The sequence below is a fragment of the Balaenoptera physalus genome (assembly GCF_965194825.1).
Source record: "Balaenoptera physalus genome assembly, chromosome: 9".
Lineage (NCBI taxonomy): Eukaryota > Metazoa > Chordata > Mammalia > Artiodactyla > Balaenopteridae > Balaenoptera > Balaenoptera physalus.
In genome coordinates, this window is record NC_138888.1 from 92288075 (window position 1) to 92308912 (window position 20838).

The 20838-nt window shown below is 33.6% G+C and overlaps 1 long non-coding RNA gene across 4 annotated transcripts in view; it reads right to left on the reverse strand.

Annotated features, from left to right (window-relative positions):
* LOC309666653 overlaps window positions 1-20838 on the reverse strand; it is a 544378-nt gene that overhangs the window by 25426 nt on the left and 498114 nt on the right. For 2 of the 4 annotated variants that reach the window (XR_014267194.1, XR_014267195.1), the window contains exons 3-4: window positions 18988-19020; window positions 7018-7086 (exon numbers count right to left, since the gene is read on the reverse strand). This is a non-coding gene — a long non-coding RNA (uncharacterized lncRNA). Of the gene's footprint in view, window positions 1-7017; window positions 7087-7344; window positions 19967-20838 lie in introns of those variants that run through there. The other 2 variants (XR_014267193.1, XR_014267196.1) reach the window with 2 other exon arrangements.

Sequence of the window (20838 nt, forward strand, 5' to 3'; positions counted from 1 at the left end):
AATACACACACCAGAGACTGGCCATTTTAGCTGCTTAATAAGTGTTCAGTAACAACGGAACCTACTACTTTTTGGGCTATATATTATGTGAACTATAATGTCATTGTGAGAAAATCCTTGGACATAAGCTGCTTTATATCAAGGCTTTCAAAGATGCAAAAGAAATTATCTCATGCTATGAAGATTTCAATAATGGCTTTAAATTATAACAGGTTGGTAAAACCCTGATCCAAATGCAGTAGGAATGGAAGACCTAAAACTGCATATCACCTTCGAAATAGAGCAATTACTTTCAGTCCCCTAAGGTTCCTGGTAAATGAGCTCTAATACAAATTGATTTTGAAAGCACATAACTTAATGCGGCAGTCCAGAAATTACATAAATGCCTAATTCCACCATGCATTATTAGGGTGTGAATGGACAGGGCAGATTAAACACTTGTTGCTTTAGGCTTAAAATAACCACCAACTGCTACTGATCTGAGTAGACAGTGACATCTTAATATACATTACTTTTCTTTATATTATAAACCTCCTTGGTAAAGCATTGCTTTTACCTATCTTGTGAATAATTACAAGATACCATCAGATGCTTCTGTTTCTCATTTAACAGATTGTATTTACACACACACACACTCACAGATCTTATGTTATTAAAACAGTGATTATCACTTGTCCAAAATTTACTAACTTCAGATGATTAATAAGGCACTTGAGATGGGTTTTCATTTAGATTTTAGTAAGCACCAGAGTTTTACCTGTGATTCTTACCCAAAGTAATTTGTCTTCTTTGAACTGTAAACAACACAAAATAGTAAAAAGAATATGAGTATGTGAAGACCAAGACGTGATGAGGGGGAGGAAAAAGGAAAGGAAATTGGAAAAGTTCCTCCATTCTTCGAATCTGAACTATAAGAGGAAATTTGTAGAGGAAAAAGTACAAGAAAAACATAGGCTATTATCCTTAACATTTGAAAACCTTCACTCCTTTCCCTGCAACAACTAGCCTCATTTTTCCCCTCATAATTCTTCTGCCATCTTAGATTTCTCCAAGGATTCAGAAACTAGAGAGGGAAGATATGATGGCAAGAATTTCCAGGAGGGGGTCAAACAAAATGTTGAGTGCTCTGGTTCCTTCTGTGTGCACAGATACAGACAAGGTATTTTTTTTTAGTGTAACTGAATTTTCTTTAAGTATTGATTATAAACTGATTCAGGGGTATTAAATTACATAGTAAAGGGTTTGATATAACATAAAAGCTCAATAAAAATTAGTTTCAGAATTCTCAAAAGGCACTTTTAAAATAATTTAATTAATTAATTTTTTTTTTTTTTTTTACAAAGCAAGTGGGGACTGGGTCATAAGAAGTTATGTTACTTACCTAGAATTCTACATATGATGTATTTCAATCCATTTTTTTAAAAAATTGAGCTTCATGTTATATAGATGATTTAGTCATCTAATCTATAATAATGTAGTTTACATATACCAAGTGTATAAATTAAATTAGTATCTTTACATTCTACATCAAAGCTATTTGCTTAATGGTATTAAACGTTTTAAATACGTTGCCAAAAATTTTAATAAGGAAATTTTTAAAGGTTCATGATATGATAATTTAGCTATATTTATAAGTATTCTCACATATCATGGAAGCTAATCATAAGCACAGCTATCATTTTTAAGAACTTACTATGTGTGTTTTTCTCTATTTGTATTGAGATGGAATTTAGGCCCAAGAAAACATCAGAGATTGACATTTTTCCTAGTTTAAATTGAAATCACCTATGTCGAGTACCAAACAAACAAACAAAAGAAAAACACTAATTAAAAAATGTTTGTCAAACTCAATTTTATAAACCTTTAATAAATCTTTTATTAAATTCTTTAAACACATCTGGCAAGTAAACACTTAGGAGATTATATATAATAACATTTTCTTGAATAATAGCTCTTTTTTTTTTTATCTTGTTTCCCTTGTCAGTTTCTTTTTTTTTTGAAATTTTAAATTTTATTTTATTTATTTTTTTATACAGCAGGTTCTTATTAGTCATCCATTTTATACACATCAGTGTCTACATGTCAATCCCAATCTCGCAATTCATCACATCCCCCCTCCACCTCCCCCCGCCACTTTCCCCTCGTGGTGTCCATACATTTTTTCTCTACTTCTGTGTCTCAGTTTCTGCCCTGCAAACCGGTTCATCTGTCCCATTTTTCTAGGTTCCACATATATGCATTAATATATGATATTTGTTTTTCTCTTTCTGACTTACTTCACTCTGTATGATGGTCTCTAGATGCATCCACATCTCTACAAATGACCCAATTTCGTTCCTTTTTATGGCTGAGTCATAGTTCATTGTCTATATGTACCACATCTTCTTTATCCATTCGTCTGTCGATGGGCATTTAGCTTGCTTCCATGACCTGGCTATTGTAAATAGTGCTGCAATGAATATTGGGGTGCATATGTCTTTTTGAATTATGGTTTTCTCTGGGTATATGCCCAGTAGTGGGATTGCTGGGTCATATGGTAATTCTATTTTTAGTTTCTTAAGGAACCTCCATACTGTTCTCCATAGTGCCTGTAACAATTTACATTCCCACCAACAATGCAAGGGGTTTCTCTTTTTAGAGTTTCATGTTTTGAATTACTTTTTGGCCAGATGTGGATCTTTCCCTTTCACCAAAAAAACGGACTCAATAGTCTTGTTAGTCTTTTCTTCCTTCAACAGTTGCCTTATAGAATCCCTGCGCCGGGATTGCGCCGGCACGGCCAGGAAGTTTGGAGCATGGCCGAGGGCCCATGTCTGCAGGCAGGACCAGTCGCTTCCAGAAGGCAATTCGCCAGTCTTGCTGGGGGATTGCTTGCAGTGGGATCTAGCAGAAGAAGTGTGCTTGTAAAGAAAGAGGCACAGAGGTGGTGTCAGGAAGAAAAGAGGGATGGGAGATGTTACTTGAATTAACCTTTTGAATGGGACTCAGGTCTGAAGGATCAGATGAAATACAGCTGTACACAGACTTTGAACATCTCTCTAGCAGCTTTTTTCTCCCTGATATATACAGTTTTAAGAAATATTCTCCTAAGGTCTCAACTTTTAAAACATTTTCCTCCAGAGATATGTGTAAGGAAAAATGTTGCCTCTAGTATATATTTCTTCTTTTCCTCCTCCATCCTTCCCTTTTAAAAAAAGTTTGCAAAAGGATTATAAGAGCTCCACCATAATAATTAAAATAAATATATGCCAAAGTTAGAAAGCATCAGTAATTACAAATAGAATATGTTGAAATCTTAATTTTTTGATTTAAACTAACTGAATTTACTTTCAATTGTCAGCCATTTTAGTAGCCTGCAAAAGCTTAAAAAGCAATAATAATAAACAATTGCCACTACTTGTTATTTAACTAATGAAATTTTCTAAGCCTGGAATATTGCCAACTTTATTTACTGTGTGGGGAGGGCAGAAGAAATGTTTTTCTCTCCTTTGTCCCTCTTGCTGCCTCTCTAAAGTTTCCTTATGTACAGCCTGAAGTTCATGGATACTTTATTTAAATGCATGATCATGAGTAAATAGGTATATATTATTGGCTGGTACAAATTGATAAAAATAACAATTCTTGGTGTATACAATGAATCATAGAAAGATTTTTAAAGTGAACTTCATGACTAAGAAGGTAGAGTGTCAAGTCAAGACTCTAAGGTTTCAGATATTAGTGTTGATAATGTTTCAAACTGTGAAATACAGGCTTGAGCATCTGAGGAAAGAATGACTTCGAAAGTTTGCAATGTAGACTGTAATGCAACATCTTCCTAAAAATTCTTTGAAAAAATCTCTATTATTTCCCCCTTATCTATTTCCTCCAAAATGTCTGCTAAAGATAGATATTCCCTCTACAATATTTCAGCGTGAGCTAAAACCACCTGTGGCTGTAAAACTCTACAGCATAAGCCTTCCATTTTTGGAAATCCTCTATTTTAGAATATCCATCTTTATCTTTGCCTCCATGTAATTGTGACTCATTGTCTATTTCTCAGCACTCCACAAATTAAATGGAACAAGCCAAATCATTCTGTCTTTATCGTTTCTTCCAGCCTAACAATTTTCAATTTCTTTCAACACATTTCAAATGGTACTTTTTTGAGTCACTGGATCCTCAAGGTACCTGTGTTTGGAAAAGATCTGCATGCCAATTTTTGTATTAAAATATGCTACCCCAAACTATAGGTATGGCTTGATCTGAATGACAAAGCAAGTTCATCATTTTGTTCTGGAAAACATTTGGTCATGTACAACAAACATGATAGCCTGAGCAGAAGAATGTTACTTTACTAGGCATTCAGGGAAGAGAAATACAGTTTGCAAATTACTAATTATTTTTAGAGAGCAAAATGATACAAGAAGTAGAGAGGCACACTATATATATATATATATATATATATATATTAATAAGATAAGAGAGAGCTACCTTTTATTTTTTTCTTTAAGACTTTACTTTTTAGAACAGTTTTAGGTTCACGACAAAATCGAGACTATATAGAGATTTCCCTTATACTTCCTGCTACCACACATGCACAGGCTCCCGCATTATCAAAATCCCCACCAGGATGGTACACTTATTACAATTGATGAACCTACACTGACACATCATAATAATCCAAAGTCCATAGTTTACACTGTCATTCATTCTTGGTGTTGTTCGTTCTGTGGGTTTAGACAAATGTATAATGACATGTATCCATCATTATAGTTTCGAATATAGAGTATTTTCAAGGCCCTAAAAATTCTTTGCGCTTCGCCTCTTCATCCCTTCTGACTCCTGGCAACCAGTGATCCCTTTACTGTCTCCATAGTTTTTCCTTTACCAGAATGCCATATAGTTGGAATCATACAGTATGTGTGGTCTTTTCTGACTAGCTTCTTTTACTTAGTAATATGCCTTCAATTTCCCTCCATGTCTTATCATGGTTTGATAGCTCATGTCTTTTTAGCACTTAATAACGTTCTATTGTCTGTATGTTCCACAGTTGATTCATTCACCTAATGAAGGATATTTTAGTTGCTTCCAAGTTTTGTCAATTATGAATAAAGCTGCTATTAACATCCGTGTGTGTTTCTGTGTGTGTACGTAGCTTTTCATCCTCTTTGGGTAAATATCAAGGAATGTCATTGCTGGAGGATCTGGCAGGAGTGTGTTTAATTTTGTAGGAAACTGTCAAACAGTGTGTCAAAGTGGCTGTACCATTTTGCACTCCTACCAGCAGTGAATGAGAAATCATGTTGCTCCACACCTCACCAGCACTTGGCATTGTCAGTGTTTTCATTTTGGCCATTCTAATTAGTGTGTAGTGGTATCTCATTTTTGTTTTAATTGCATTTTCCTGATGATGTACAATGTGGGGCATATTTTCACATGTTTATTTGTCATCTGTATGTTTTTGTTGGTGAGGTGACTTTAAGGTCTATGGCCCATTTTTAGTGGGTTATTTTTCTACTGTTATAAGAGAGTTACTTTTGTATATTTTGGGTAACAGTCCTTCATCAAGTGCATCTTTTGCAAATATTTTCTTGCAGTCCATGGCCTGTCTTCTCATTCTCTTGGCATTGTTTTTCATAGAGTAGAAGGAAGCTAGCTTTTGAGTTAGGCCTTGAAAAATAAGACATATCTTAAAGCAGAATTGGATAAAAATAAACCTTCTGGCTGAGGGAGTAGCAAAAGGAAAGAAAATTGATTGAAAAATGTATAAGCTGTTCCAGAATTGGGGGAATGGTGATGTTAACTTAGGAAGGCTGGTGAAATATGGGAAAAAAGTGAGACTATAAAGACAATTGAATTCAAATTGTGAAGAGCCCTGAGTGTCATAATGAAAAGTATATGTGTTTGAGCAGTGAAATACAGATTTAGGAAGAGAGGAGTAATCCAGGTTTTGGCTGATGTGACACATTTCACCTCTACTAAATTTACTGTTAACATATTTGTAACTAAACTTTGCTTTTCCAATGCCTTCCTTATATGATTGCATATAGGACCACAGACCCTGATCTAAATCAGGAGAACAATACAATCCTGAGAAGTTCCATCTTTTTAAGGAAACCCATCGCTACAACCTGGCTGGAACTGTGGATATCTTAACGCTAAGGCTAGAAGCTCTTTTTCCCACATTTGGTAAGCTATTATCCTTAAAATGTACATAATTGTTTCCCTCATATTTCTATTAAATTAAAAATGAGAGCAGAGGCATTATGCCTTCTTTGCAGGCTACCTATAAGAAGAGACCTTTACTACACCTAGCAGAATGAAACAGTGAGATTAAATTGAAGCCAGACACTCCAACTGAGTAAGCTATTGCTATTTACACTCTGTGAACCTCTTGGTCTTTACTTGTAAAATAGGAGGGGATAATAAGACCAAACTGATAATATTAATTTGAGGATCACAAATGATAATATATATTTTCTTAGCTCATATTGACATAAGACAGACACTCAATACATGATGGTGTTTATGTATACATATATATTATGTCTATTATTAATATGAGTAATAATTATATTTCCTTTTAAAATATTCTTATTGAATATTATTAATTATAATCAAAGAATATATCCGTTGAAATATTACTTTCATATTAAATAATGTATTTGATCCTTTCAACACATTGTTGGGAAGGTACTGTATTAACTCATTTTTGAGCAAGAAAACAACTTTTGTTAATGAAAGTGGTGACCTCAGAGGGGCCATTAACTGCTGAGACTTCACTTCTCTTGAGTGCTTGGTTTATTTGAAATAAAGCCAACATCACCACATTTGCATGTCACAGACAATTAAAAGTCACAAGACTAGTGCCTACTCCTAAAGCTTAAGCCTATATCTATTAGACACTATTAATATTTCCATTCTTCTTTAGAAACATTTTTAAAGTTCTTTAAATAAGAAAGGTATTTGGATGCAAAATTGTATGAAAGTGAAGTTTGTTTATTTGTTTTGCTTTTTAAATGTAAACCATTCACTCACAATTTTCAAAGGTTAACGATGTTGGCGAGTTTTTTTCTTTATTCTATCTCTGCCAGAAATGACACTTTCCTGTACAAGAAAAGGAAGAGAACATATTTAGAAGTTTCTGTATATTGTTGATTTTATATATCAAGTTGCTTTAGGAAGTCATCAATTAGGTCTGCTGTTGGAATCACATGTCTGAAAAGGCACAATTGTGGTCAGTATTAGGATTAACCTTACATTGACACTAAGCTGGAAACCAAAAATATTTTCTAGTAATGATCTAGCTTTTTTATTTCATCACTCTTTTCCAAAGCCCCCTTATACCTAGTGATTCTATTTCATGCATGTTCAAGCCAATGGGATACTTTAGAGAGCCCGACTTGCTTCAAGCTGTTTCCTCACTCCATTCAAAAAAAGTGATTCATATCTCCCACAACATAAACTCAAAATTCCTTAGCCTCACATGTGAGGCTTTGACTATCAGTACAAAAACTCTTTCCCGTTTTTATTTCCAATACAACATGAACCCTACCTTTTGGACACACTGAATTGCGCTCCATTTTCCAAAGGTACTTTCCACATTGCTGTCTTCAAGCTTTTGTTTATGTTATTTCTTCTATGAGGGGTGTAATCCCTCCCTTTTTCTCTTCCAGTTAAAATTCTACCTTGATCCTGCTTGAAATGCTACCATGGATCTTGAAGTGTGAGGTATGTTTGAGAATTTGGGAAACACATCACTTGGAGAAATTTTGAGTTTTTGACTTCTTGTATTTCAGGTTGGCAACAAGGGTTCATTTTCTAGCTTGCCATCAAGATAGTTCAGTCTGAGTTTTCTGATTTTAAAAATGACACATTTTCATCTGAAAGAAGGACTCACTAGAAGTAAAATCTAACGGGAACATATTGTTTTATTTTAAACATGATTTGTCACTATCACATCATCCCATCCCTAATATCTTGCTGGATTGGTTAGCAGGTAAAATCCCCAATTGGCTGAAACATTCCACTTCTGCTTCTGGAAAATCCAACACTGTGGGTAGTTCCAGCAAGTATTTACAATTCCCATTGGAACGTGGAGACAATCCATGTTTAATCTTTCCACTCATCATCCTCAGCTCTGTATTTATGAACAGCATTCTTACCATGGGTATCATTTCATTTTCATTTGGGTTGAACTGAACAAATTGAACTTCTCAAATAAAGAAGGAGCCATTGAATGAACAGTGAATCAAAGACCAGATGCCTGGAGGCACTTAACACACCAGACTATTAGAATGAAGAAGCGTTTCAGGGGATGCACATATACCACATGCTACTCTAAAGTCCATTGAGTATTGAACAGCAACACTTTTTGTCTGGTTTTACTTAGTGCTCATAAGACACTGATTGATTGACTTCCAAATAAAAGGATACATGGTAAAAATTTAAGTTGTGAAACAAATAAGACCCCTGCAGTTCAAAATTTCTTATCAATTGAGTTACAATGATGCTTCTTTAGTCTTTAACATTTGCAAATATTTGTCCTACTGTTGGTATCTCACGCGATTCTAAGTGCCACGCTAATATCAGCATAAGTATATTATACCATGTGATATTATAGTATTACAGAAATAAGTTAGAGGACTCGATTAATTATTCCTGGTTAGCTTTGAGCCTGGTTTAGCAATACTAAATTATTATTTTAAATTCTGTTGACCTTATAAATGTTTTATCAACCATCTATTAAATAATCAATCAGATATTTAGGGCAGTAAAGTCGAATAAATTTCTAAATCATGTACAGAGTGAGCTAGCTTTGTAATAAAACAGAACGCATTCTAAGCACATGAATGTTCCATTATGTAGTTCATTTACAAGTGTAATTTCTCAGGGTCAAAGCAGTTCATTATGTTTTATGAATCTTCAGAAACCATTAAGAATGTACGTTGACATGCATAAGCTTGGATGCATTCTAGCATTGTGCGTATTCAAATGGGATTACTATTTAATCCTATCATAAAAATCATGCAATCAGCATGTAATTTTCTTTCCCCTTAAAATATTTCACACATGTTACCTCTTTAATCTTTAACTACTACCACATATTTGTTTCAACAAGGTCTACAAATTCTTCTAACTCAATGATAAAATTTCAGTGGGGTCAACCTTTTGTCTTTATTGTTTTTGTCTTATTTAATGTAGTAATGCTTCATAGAGCATTTTTGTCTTTGTGTGCTTTTTAATAGCTTTGTCAGCAGGAGTGAGATACAAAACACTTAATAAGTGATAAGGCAAGAGCACTAACCAGTCACCCTGGATTCGTAACTAGTTCCCAGGATGCCACAGCTAACCAGAACAAAAGCTAACATGGCTTTGGTTGACCAGGTATGCTTGGTTGCAAATTATCCCTGCCCTGAAGGGGATGCCCTGCTCTGTGATTTGGTTGCTCAGAAGCACAATGACAATAGAATACACACCCTAGTGTCTCTCGAAGAATGTAAAGTTCTTATTTTTTGGCACTAAAGTATAAAGTCATTATTTGGTGATTTGTTGTTTACTTCTGGTTCTTTCAGATACATTTTCAGGGCTATTTTCATTATAAAGATACTATGTATAATTTGGAAGGCACCATTTTCCATCAGCTATGCCATAGTTAGTATTCCACTATGTGGCCTATGAGAATACTTGTCATGTGAGGAGTCAGAAAAATCAGGGTCTCAGACCCAGCTTTGCTGCTAACTAATATTGTATTCACAGATTAATCCTATCTTTTGAACTTCTGTCTCTTTTCTTGCAAAACCTAGGATTTCAAATTACCTATCTGTAATTATTCATGTGGCTTTTTAATTGATTGGAAATATGTCTGAAATAAAGTCAGATATTTCTAGATGTGAAATAGAGATGTCATTTCATTATGAAAAAGGGAACATTCATCATCAATGCTATTTTAAGGCCATAATTCTAGAGGAATTTTTAGTTATGAGCTGAAATCTCAGTGCTTTAACTAACTTGAAGCTCATGTCTATCAAATTCAGTGCTCACTGGAGATGAACAGGCCTTACTTCTTTTTTTTTTTTTTTTTTTTACCATTTAGATATTAACTTTTCAATTCTACCAAGCAGTAAGGGACCGTGGAATTAGTGAAGATATATTAAGCAGCATACAGAGAATTTCTCTTCATCTTTTAATGGAATCTTAACTTCATTTTAAATTTATGATCATTTCCCTTGTATTGATTTTAAGTTCATATTTGTTCAAACACTGAAGATATAATCATCTAAGTATTTTCATAATATTAATATGATTGCAAGACACATTCCTGAGGAAACACATATTTGAAAATAATTTAGTATATAGTTATATGAAAATGCTACTACAAATGACAAATAAGTTGTATCTGATCATATAGTTGCATCTGGTCATTCAAGTCGGTTTGGAAGGTATTAGGGAGCACCTTGTTAGCAGTTTGGGCAGAGGTTCTCAAACCCAGCTTTGAAAATTAGACTAAGTTGAGGAACTGTGAAGTAATACTGGTATCTGAGCTCTGCCTCAGAACAATTCATTCAGAATTTCTTGAAACATTAAGCTGGAATAAAAATGTGTACCTAAAATAAATTAAAATGCCATTTATTTGAGCTATTACATGATAGAGACATTAAGGCAATGGTCCCCAAACCTTACTGCATATTGGAATCACGTGGGGACTCTTCAGAAACTACTGATACCTGTATTGCCTCCCACATATTCTGATCTAATCAGTTCGAGATGTAGCATGGGCATGGGATTTTTTAAATCTCTGCAGTTGATACTAATGTGAAGCAAAGTCTGGAAACCATTGCATTAATGAATGCTTCCATATCGATATATTTTGCTATCTTATAATAATTACATGTTAAAAATGGGAAAATCTAAAAACTAACTCTTCAGAGATCTCTAAAAAGAAACAGAAATAGAAGAAGCTCAGAATGGAGTATTCCAGGTTTATTGGACTCAAGTATTGCTCCAGGTATGGTGAACAAAATCCATTTCTTCAGAAATCTATTTTTTCCACATACGTGGCATAATTTTTTGTGGTTTTTTTTTTTTTTTAGCTTTTTAACACATTTGTAATAATATAAGCTGTTTAGAAAATTTGAAATATTGGGAGCTGTCAATGTGAAAAACAGACAACTTGCCTAATTTTTATTGCCAATTCATCTGGATTATTATTTTCACTTGCTTGACTTGAAATTTCAAGCGTAGATTCAGGTTAGCTAATGCCAATGGATATCCCTTTTCAAAAAATGTTTCGACTTATTTTTTTAACAACTCCAGTCCTGTTCATTAATGGACAAAACAGATTATTTTTCACTTGTTGTCTCTTAGTAATTTTCAACAGGTAGGTAGCATAAAGTCTTGCTGTATACGTTTTGAATCGTATTAGAAGATTATTCGTACTTTCAGAGATTTTGTTTTATTTCGTTTTGATTTATTTTGTTTAGGAAAATATATATTGGGCATGAAAGGAATGTAGTGATTTGAGTGAAATACATTACTCTTGGTGAAAATAGGTGTCTATTATTGACTTTGAAACCAAATCTTTCCAGTTATTAACAGGAAGGATGAAATTGAGGAAGCTGCAATCATTAGGTGATCATTGAAGATGCTTGAAAGTGCTTGAGCAGGGAATTCCTTGGCAGTCCAAGTGGTTAGGATGCCACGCTTCCACTGCTGGGGGCCGGGGTTTGATCCTTGGCGGGGGACCTGGGGGGACCTAAGATCCCGCAAGCCACGTGGCATGGCCATAAAGAAAAAGTGCTTGGGCAAAGAGGGACTTCAATGTCACTTGGCAATGGGCATGGCTGAGAATACACAGAAAAAAAGTGTGGATGTGTTATCAGTATAACAGGTGCTTAGGAGGGTCTGGATCTTTAATACCATCAATACTTTTAAAATAACAATTCCTCCTAATATTTGGTAAGAATCTAAATGCTATCCCTTATGTCTTAGGATACTTTAATGATTTGCTTTTGTTATGGTCTATAGGTTGGAAAGCAAAATAAGAGTTATACATTTGTAAACTATGGGAAGGTGGCAACCTCAACAAGAGCCTGGTACCCTGTCTCTGCTGCTCATCCAATTATGGTTAATTGTTAGAGCCTTAAGTATATGGCATCATATATCACATATAGCTATACTGCATATAGCCGAGACCTTTAAAGTAGGGTGTCTTTGATCAAGACCTTGATAAATAGAACCTAGAAAAGCACCCGATACTTTAAAAAATAAAAAAGTCTTGTACTGCCAGTGAAATCTGAGGCAAAGACTCAGAGCCATTATATCTATGTTGGGTGGTAGAAAGGAAGTGAGTTGATCTGTGTGAAAATCTATTTTGGAGCATGGTTGAGGGCTTACTCCTGTTACTTGTGGAGACCAGCTTTTAGGAGAGATGGAAGCATTGGAGAAGAAGCATAGTACCTGGCTGAGAAAAACCTACATATCTTCTTCCTGAGAGTAGAGTAGCCTCAACACAACTTCCTAAACTAATCACCCTTAGGCCCCTGGAGAAGAAACTCTTATCCCAGTTTCTACTATTTCTCAATCCAGCACTAGCCAAGAGACACCAACAGCTTGATCTCCATGTTGAGAGGTCACAGGTACTAATGAGTTAGCAGAGAAATCTATGTTCTATGGAAGCTCTTGATTAATTTTCACTGCTATGAAGTACTTCATTGTATGAAATATAATTCTATATCACAATTTATTTGTCTATTTTTTGTTCACTTAGTTTTCTTTTTTTGTTGTCATTATTAACATCCTCCTACAGGTGTCCTTGTGTTCTTGTGAAAAAGTTTCTTCAAGACAAATTCCTAGGAATGGAATGGCTAGAAGTATGCATATCTTCTTCTATGCTAGATGTTTTAAAATTGCATTTCCAAGTGGCAGTACTAATTTTAACTTCAACTAGCAGTTTATTAGAGTTTACATTGTTTCATATCTTTTCTGACATTTTATTGCCAGTCTTTTCAATGTTTACTCTTTTATGGCTGTGGTTTTAATTTTCATTTCTTTGATTACTAGGTAGTTGAGCTTTCTTTATTTGTGCATCACAGTTTTTATTGCCTCTTATGTGATTTGTTTATACATTTTCCCAGAAGGTTTATATTTTTCCCATGACAATATTGCTGTATATAATATAAAATAATAAAAGAATCTTGGAGGTTTCCTGTAATTGTGACTTCTAGTTGCCTTCCAGTTTCTACTGTCCCCTACTTCTTTAGTAAAAGAACTCTATATTTTAGCTGAGTATATTGTCAACTACCTATATTATTGTATGTCCAAATCTCCTTTTTAAGATAAGTGTAGCCATGAGTTAGGTTCTGGCCAATGAAATATAAGCTGACATGTTGAATGGAACCTCCAGAGTGTCTACTTACATGTCTACTTACTACCCTCTCTTAGTTTCTAGTCAATATGGACTACTTGGTAACAGACTAGCTCTCCCAGTATAAACAACTAGAAAACCGAATTAGTGACTAAGCACCCTTTTTTAGGCATTAGTCAAGAGGCACCATAGACTTATGATCCCAGAGAGAATGGAAACAAATGAGGTAAGCCCAATAATTGCCCCAGCTTTCTACCTGGGATTGTTTTTTAGATACTAGTGCAGAAAGGGAAAATTCAAAGATCAGCTACCTCACCAAGTTGAAGAAATAGAGATTGTTGGGCATCTGGAATATGAAGGGCATAGTTCTGGAAAGGAGTGAGATATGTAGAAAGAGAAATCTAGAAATCTGCATGAAGAGTTCCTTGAGTCATTGGCTGAATATTAAACATCACATTCATAGGGTGGTACACTACAAGACCAGATGAAGAACCATTACCGGGAACTCTAAATGAAGCAACTTAGAAATAAAATGCTATTCATCAATAAAAAGGTACAAACTACCAATACAGAAGAAAAAATGATAAGTCTCAAAACCATTACGTGAGAAAGAAATCAGATACAAAGTAATATATACTGTATGAAGCCATTTGTATGAAATTCAACAATAAGCAATACTATTATATATTGATAAAAATCAGATCAGTATTTGCCTTAAAAATGATGGAAATGTTCAAAATTTTGATTGTGGTGGTGTTTACACAAATATATACAAATGCCAAAATTCATCAACTGAAAACTTAAGATAGCTGCATTTTATTTCATGAAATTTATACCTTAATAAAGTTGATTTTATGAAAGGAAACAAAGTGCCATTTTCTTCTCTTTTTTCAACTTATTTCTTAGAATGGGAATCTGAAAACTGGAAAACTAGAAGCTATACTGGACCATGAGGGCAAGATCTATTTCCTATGGGATACTGGAGAGATGTAGGAAAGACCTCCAGCCTCTGAAATGTTTATGAATCTATGATAGATGTACATGGGTCATGTGTATCTAGATGGGATATACACATCTAGAAAGAGAGATCACTGGACTCTTCTCTCTTGATTTCTTTTACATGAAGGAAAAAATGAACCTCTGCTGTTTAAGCTACTGTTCTTCAATATTATGTTCCCTGAAGCTGAGCCTAATTATAAATAATACACATGACTTCCAGGCAGAAAGAATATTTTATTTACAAAATTAGACTAGTGTTTTATGATCTACAACACCAGAATCTAAATGAGTAAAACTTATAGACCTTAATGAATAAAAATAGTGCAATCCAATTATTCTACATACAGAGTAGTCTTACATAAGGGCTAAAGAAAGATTTTCTTCAACATAGAAGAATTCAGAATGCATGCCATCTCTGTACCCGACATGAGAAAATTCTTTAGGAAACTATTCTAATTAAATTAAATCAGAACAGATTCTCAAGATAGGGAAAGATGAAGATCATAACAAATGATAGTAAGCAATAAATACTGCTATACTGCTGTAATACTGATATAATGATAGATTAATCTATATGAATATAATGATAGTCAAACTGAGGATTGGTAAAACGGGTAATATAAAGATCACACACAGACACACATATACACACACTTAGGTACACAAACACTAAAGGGAAGAAACAATAGCTTAGACCAAAAATTCTAAAGTTTTTAATACTTAAACACTATTGGGAGAATTAAACCATATAAAACTTTCATCTCAGTGGTCAAGAGATAAGAAAGTAGGTAAGCCAACCGAATAGGGAGGGGCATTCATTCTTTAAAATTAATATGACAATATGGAAATATAGGTTCAATATTCCTTTAAAGATAGAATGACAAATAGTAGACAAATGGAGGTATACTTTCAAACTTCCAAATTAGTGAGGGTGTAAGTCATAAAAGGAAACATGTTCAATCAAAATAAAAAAAGATAAAATATAATATAAAGAAATTTATGATAGAGGATATTAAGTTAATGGAAAAATTATAATGAATATGAGTGACTCTGTTTCCCTAACAGAAAACAAACATTATTATTTTTGTTATTTATTTATTTATTATTCTTGTAAAAGAAATGTGGCCAAGTTCTAGTCTTTACTGATGGGATATCAACATCTAGAAAGAGAGATCACTCAATTGTACATTGATTAGACTGTTTCCATGAATTTTGGAATTAATCCCTATGAATAAAAAAAAATCCTCATTTTTCATTTTGAATTTAAAATAACTGCATATCTTAAATTCCTAATTGATCATCTTCCCTCTTATCTCTCTTCCTTATACAAACAATATTTTATATGTTTATTATAATATTTCTCTATTGTGGTTAAGAGTCATTTCTGTCTACAGATTTTAGCCTCCTGGAAGAAGTATTGAATATTACACATTATAACAGCTCAACAAATGTCCTATGTAAAGAAAACATCTCTCTCCTTATTATAAACCCTTTGTGTGATTGCTTTTGTCACATTTCCATCATTCATAGGGCCTACCATTACATTTTGCTAAAAAGAATGTGATCTCAGTGATTGTTGAATGAAACTGAGTTTAATACATAGAACACTTTCAAATGTAGGAAATACTGTTAAGAAACAAACTAGAAAATGAGACATCAGAAGGGTGAAGAAAAATGACATGCACATCAAGCTCTAAATCTCATCTGCTTTGTTCACAGGCAGCTCTTTTGTTTTTAATAAACATGGATTCCCTTTTATTTGGCCACATATTTAGCAAAATTAGCTGTCTCTTTTTCTAGCTCACAGAAGAGTTGAAGCAGCATATTACAAAGGTGCTAATGGATGAGAGGATTTTAAAGGTAGGTACAAGGTACACATGTAGCAGTAAGAAAAGATTGTTAATTGCATAAATGTGAGAGAAAATACGGAAAAATTATACAAAGCAGATTTAAGAATTGTAGTGGCAAAATGTCCTAGAAACTTAATGGCCCTTTTGGACATCTTTCTACCACAGTAAAAACAATAAGAACATGTTTTTAATGATGACATTGCTACTTAAAAATATACAAAGTGTTCCACAATCCATTTGTTGTAGAGAGAATGCAGTGCAGTTTTTTAATCTTTCTATCAAAATAAGAAAAGGAAGAAAGTTCATTTACTATAACATTCACCTAAATGAATGCCTCATTCTATGGCAAAGCCTAAATGATGCTTCATTTTACATTATTTTATGTTCTTTTAAATATGATATGATTTGTGTATATTTCCTCTTGTTCTTTGAACATCACTGAAAAATAGGTAAAGAAATGATTTCTATTGCATAGGTGGAGATATAAGTTTTCGAACAACACAAATTCCCACACAAAACCAATTTGGACAATAATTTTGAAAAAACAATTCTAAATATTTTGTCTTCATCCATTAAAAAAGTTAAATCTATTTTTCATATACTCATAGTTTGGACTTTTTCCTCAAAAATACACTATTATTCTTTTATTTTTATTTAATTTACTCTTGTTATAGATGCACAATCACTGAAATTTACAAGTCAGTTGAGTGCAGCAATTCTTTCAAAAAAATGTGCTTTGTTTGAGCTGTAATACTGGCTAGGACATTGTTAAACCTCCCTGCAGGACCAGAAGAAAAGAATGAAGTGATGAATAGAGGTAAAGAATATACCCAAGTGGACAGATAAAGCCTATGTTTTGCAATGGTTGAAGGCTGTGGACTTTGTTCAGTACCTTCCAAGGTATTATTTCCTCATGAAATGGTATTCTCAAAACAAGTTCTTCCAATGTCAGAAGGAAAGAGGTAGCCAATAGCCTAGAGCTTGGAAAAGCAGTAAAACCTTTTTAGAAGTAACCCTGCTTGAAATGTATTTTGATTGCATTTCCTGATATAATGTTTTCTTCCCCCATGGTACATTGTTTAGTGAATTTGTTTGCAAAAATAAAAATGTTTTCACCTGCTGATCTCCAAAGTAAACATGATCAAATTAAAGCTCAAAAGATGGCTTTACAGATACCATATAAGAGCCGTTGTTTTCAATATTCTTTTATTTTACATGACCATTGCCAAGAGGTAAAAGCTGATGTTGAAAATATTCTCATCAGATTGAAAGCTATCAAGACCCATAAAAGAATTATTTCTTTGAAAATGTGTTTGCTCCTTTCTCCTTCTCAATGCCTTCTTGAATGGTATAAAGTATAAACTAGCCCTCAGAAAGTTGTTTATGTAGATGGATTAATTTGATTACATAATAATTTCCTGATGGGATAGCTTATTCTTGTGCTCAATTACATAAATACCATATGAGAGTGATGAATGAGGATTTACTGAGATCACTTTTTTTTTTGACACTGCCCGAAGTTGAAACAAAACATTGGGTTTTCTGCTTTCGGCTTGGTAAAAACATTGAGATTTTTTTTCCACTCAGGGATCACAAATGGATAAAGTAACATAGAGATAAAAGTCATTTTCTAAATAGAGGTACAATCGAGGCACCCACATAAGAAACTCCAGGTCTGACTGACTAGTCAATCGTCTCAAAATTTCGTAATTCAGATGCACAGCTGGGATTGAGGGTTGATTTAGGATGTACGGTGTTCAGGATTACAGCTGCGAGGAACACACTTAATGAGGATTGAATGGGTATTTCATTCATTCATGTTTGTTCTACAGCATATCTGAAATGTGTACTATCAAAAGAGATTTGGTTCCACTAACATCAAGTAGAGCAAGTATATGTATTCTCCCAGAAAGGCACTGAGTGATTGAATGATTCTTTTTCTATTTCTTCCTGGTCATATTTAAGTCTAGCTCTAAGCATTTAGTTTTAATTTTAATTATCATTGGTTAGTCTAATAAAGGATATAAGAATTCTTCTGAAAAAAATGTGTTAAAATGTTCCCTAGTAACATTGCACGCTTTGGAATGCTCAATTTACATTATGAAAGCAGTAGGTCAGAAAACAGCAATGGCAGTGACAAAAATATACCTCGGAATTAATAAAGCTTTCCTACAGCACTTACACATTTACTCTATAAAGTTAGTTTTCCACTTTGTTTTTAGTGAAATCACAAGTGCTCAGAGCCAGTATTATCGGTTAATTGTAGCACACATGTGCAAGATGCTAATTATGTTTGGATTTATAGTAATACTTCTTAATAGCATGGGATTACTCATGAGAAATAAACAGATCACACAGGAAAGCAATTTCATCCTTCAAACTTTTTTTAAAAAACATGCAACTTAGCAATTATTTAGTAATAGTACTTCTAATGTATAGACATTATTTGATTAGTAGACCACATCTGAGGTATAGGAAAAAGGTTAGAACAAAATGCCTTCATTTTTCGTGAGATAAAACTCCAAATAGTCTCCAATAGCATGATATCATATATCTTCCTAATATTTTTTAGTTAATTTTCAGGTAAATAAAATATACAAAGTTCACATGCAGTCTTGAGAACAAGATAGTATGGGAACTTATTCTACCCCTCCTCATCAGAGTTTCACTGCTCAGAATATGCAAGCGATGGTTGTATAGATTTCAGTCATCAAATTTTCTCAAGACAGGGCTCCATAACTATTCTATTTTGCTGTGAATAAAGCTAATTATTTCTGTGTTTTGGTTACTTACGTTATGCATCGACAGCTGTCATCTGGCTCCAATCTATAAAAAATAAAAAAGCAAGTAACACTTAAAAGTGTTAAGGAAACAAATCCAAGATTACTGTTCAAAGTCATAATATAAGTGTTCTTAGTGTGTTTAGACAGGGAAAGTCTTAAATGGGTATTTATTGAGGCTATTCAGGCTTCATCCATTATTTGAACTTCTAGCAACAATTAAGGATTGACATAAATATTCAAAAACAAATAAGGCTATGCAGTTCAAAACCACAACTTAATCCTTAACCCTTTCAGCATTTAAAAATAGTAGTTACAGATTTTTAATTGGGAACTGGTGCTAGTAAAATCTGGAAAAATGGTTAGTTTCTTATAATATAAGCCTAGACTAAGTCAATTTATATGGTACCCTAGGGTATCAGAAATAAAAAATGAGCCATTTCAATTTGATAATAATATTGTAATAATAAAGGCAAAATTTTTATGTTAATCCTTCAAAGATTTCATGTTAACCACATCCACAGAATTGTGGAGGAGGAAAAATAATTTTTCCTCTACTCTTCTAGGTTCTTGGCTGAGACCCCCTATATCAGAAGATAAATTAACAGGAGAAAAACAAACCAAAATTTAATAACACGTATATCTCCTGTACACAAGGGAGATAACCGGTAAAACTGAGTCCATTCCCTGAAATGGCCCAAGCCATCACCTTGAATACCACCTCCAGCTAAAGACAAAAGATTTTGGATGTGGGGAACCAGTTATAAGAAGTTTTTACGCAAAGCACAATAAACAAGAGTATGGTTGTTATGCAGATTTAAGTCTCTACCTTTTCCACTGGTAAGAGTTTCTAGAGATATAGTCATCCCCCTCTTCCTGGTACAGGGAAGGAGACGCCCTTATAAATGGAGATTTCCCTTATAAATGTAGATGTCTCTTACAAAAGGGTTACTTCTACTCAGTTTCCATAGTTTCTTCTGTGTCTGCTGTTTCTAAAAATAATCAGCCAAAAAAAATCTTTATGTCAAAGAGGCATATTTTAAGGTGGCAAATTCTGTTCCCCTTCTGAATAGCTCTCATTCTTGGAGTTATTAGTGCCCTATTATTTTTTGGTCATCTTAAATACATTAAAAAAAAATTTTTCCTGCCTGTGTTATTTAAGAAACAATGACCCTAAAGAGTGTAAGGTTGTGAAATAGTTAAATTGAAAGGACTCTCTTCTGAGCATTTATAAATGAGATTTATATTCCAAAACTGTATGGAAGATTATTTATATTCCAAAACTGTATAGAACATGTATTTTCAATTTCATGTGTTTGTTTCCCTTTCCCTTCTTTTTTCTATATATTTTAAAGAAATTTAAAAATAAAGAAAATGTATGTAAAATATAAAAATATTCCCAAAGCTTAGAATATCTACTGCAGATATATATCTATACCAACACTTCTCTGGTTTTATTGGATATGGATAGAGTTCTTTTCTTTTGTCTACACATTGTCATTGAATTGATAAATAATAAAGTGAAGCAAAAATCTCTGGATATGAAATTTTTGCTTCACTTTATTATTTATCAATTCAATGACAATGTGTAGACAAAAGAAAAGAACTCTATCCATATCCAATAAAACCAGAGAAGTGTTGGTATAGATATATAGATCTATTAGCCTAAACGATTCTGCATTTCATCCTTGACATTTATGGGCAGTTTATCCCTCCCATCTAGGGTAAACCTATATCTGAGTTGATCTGGGCCTTTGCCAGTGTATGCTTGTTAACCTGTTATCCTGAGGTTAGCACCTTCCTTTACTCTAAAATGTGTTCCAGTTTGAATAATGAGTTATATCCAACCATTCACCAAGATCTG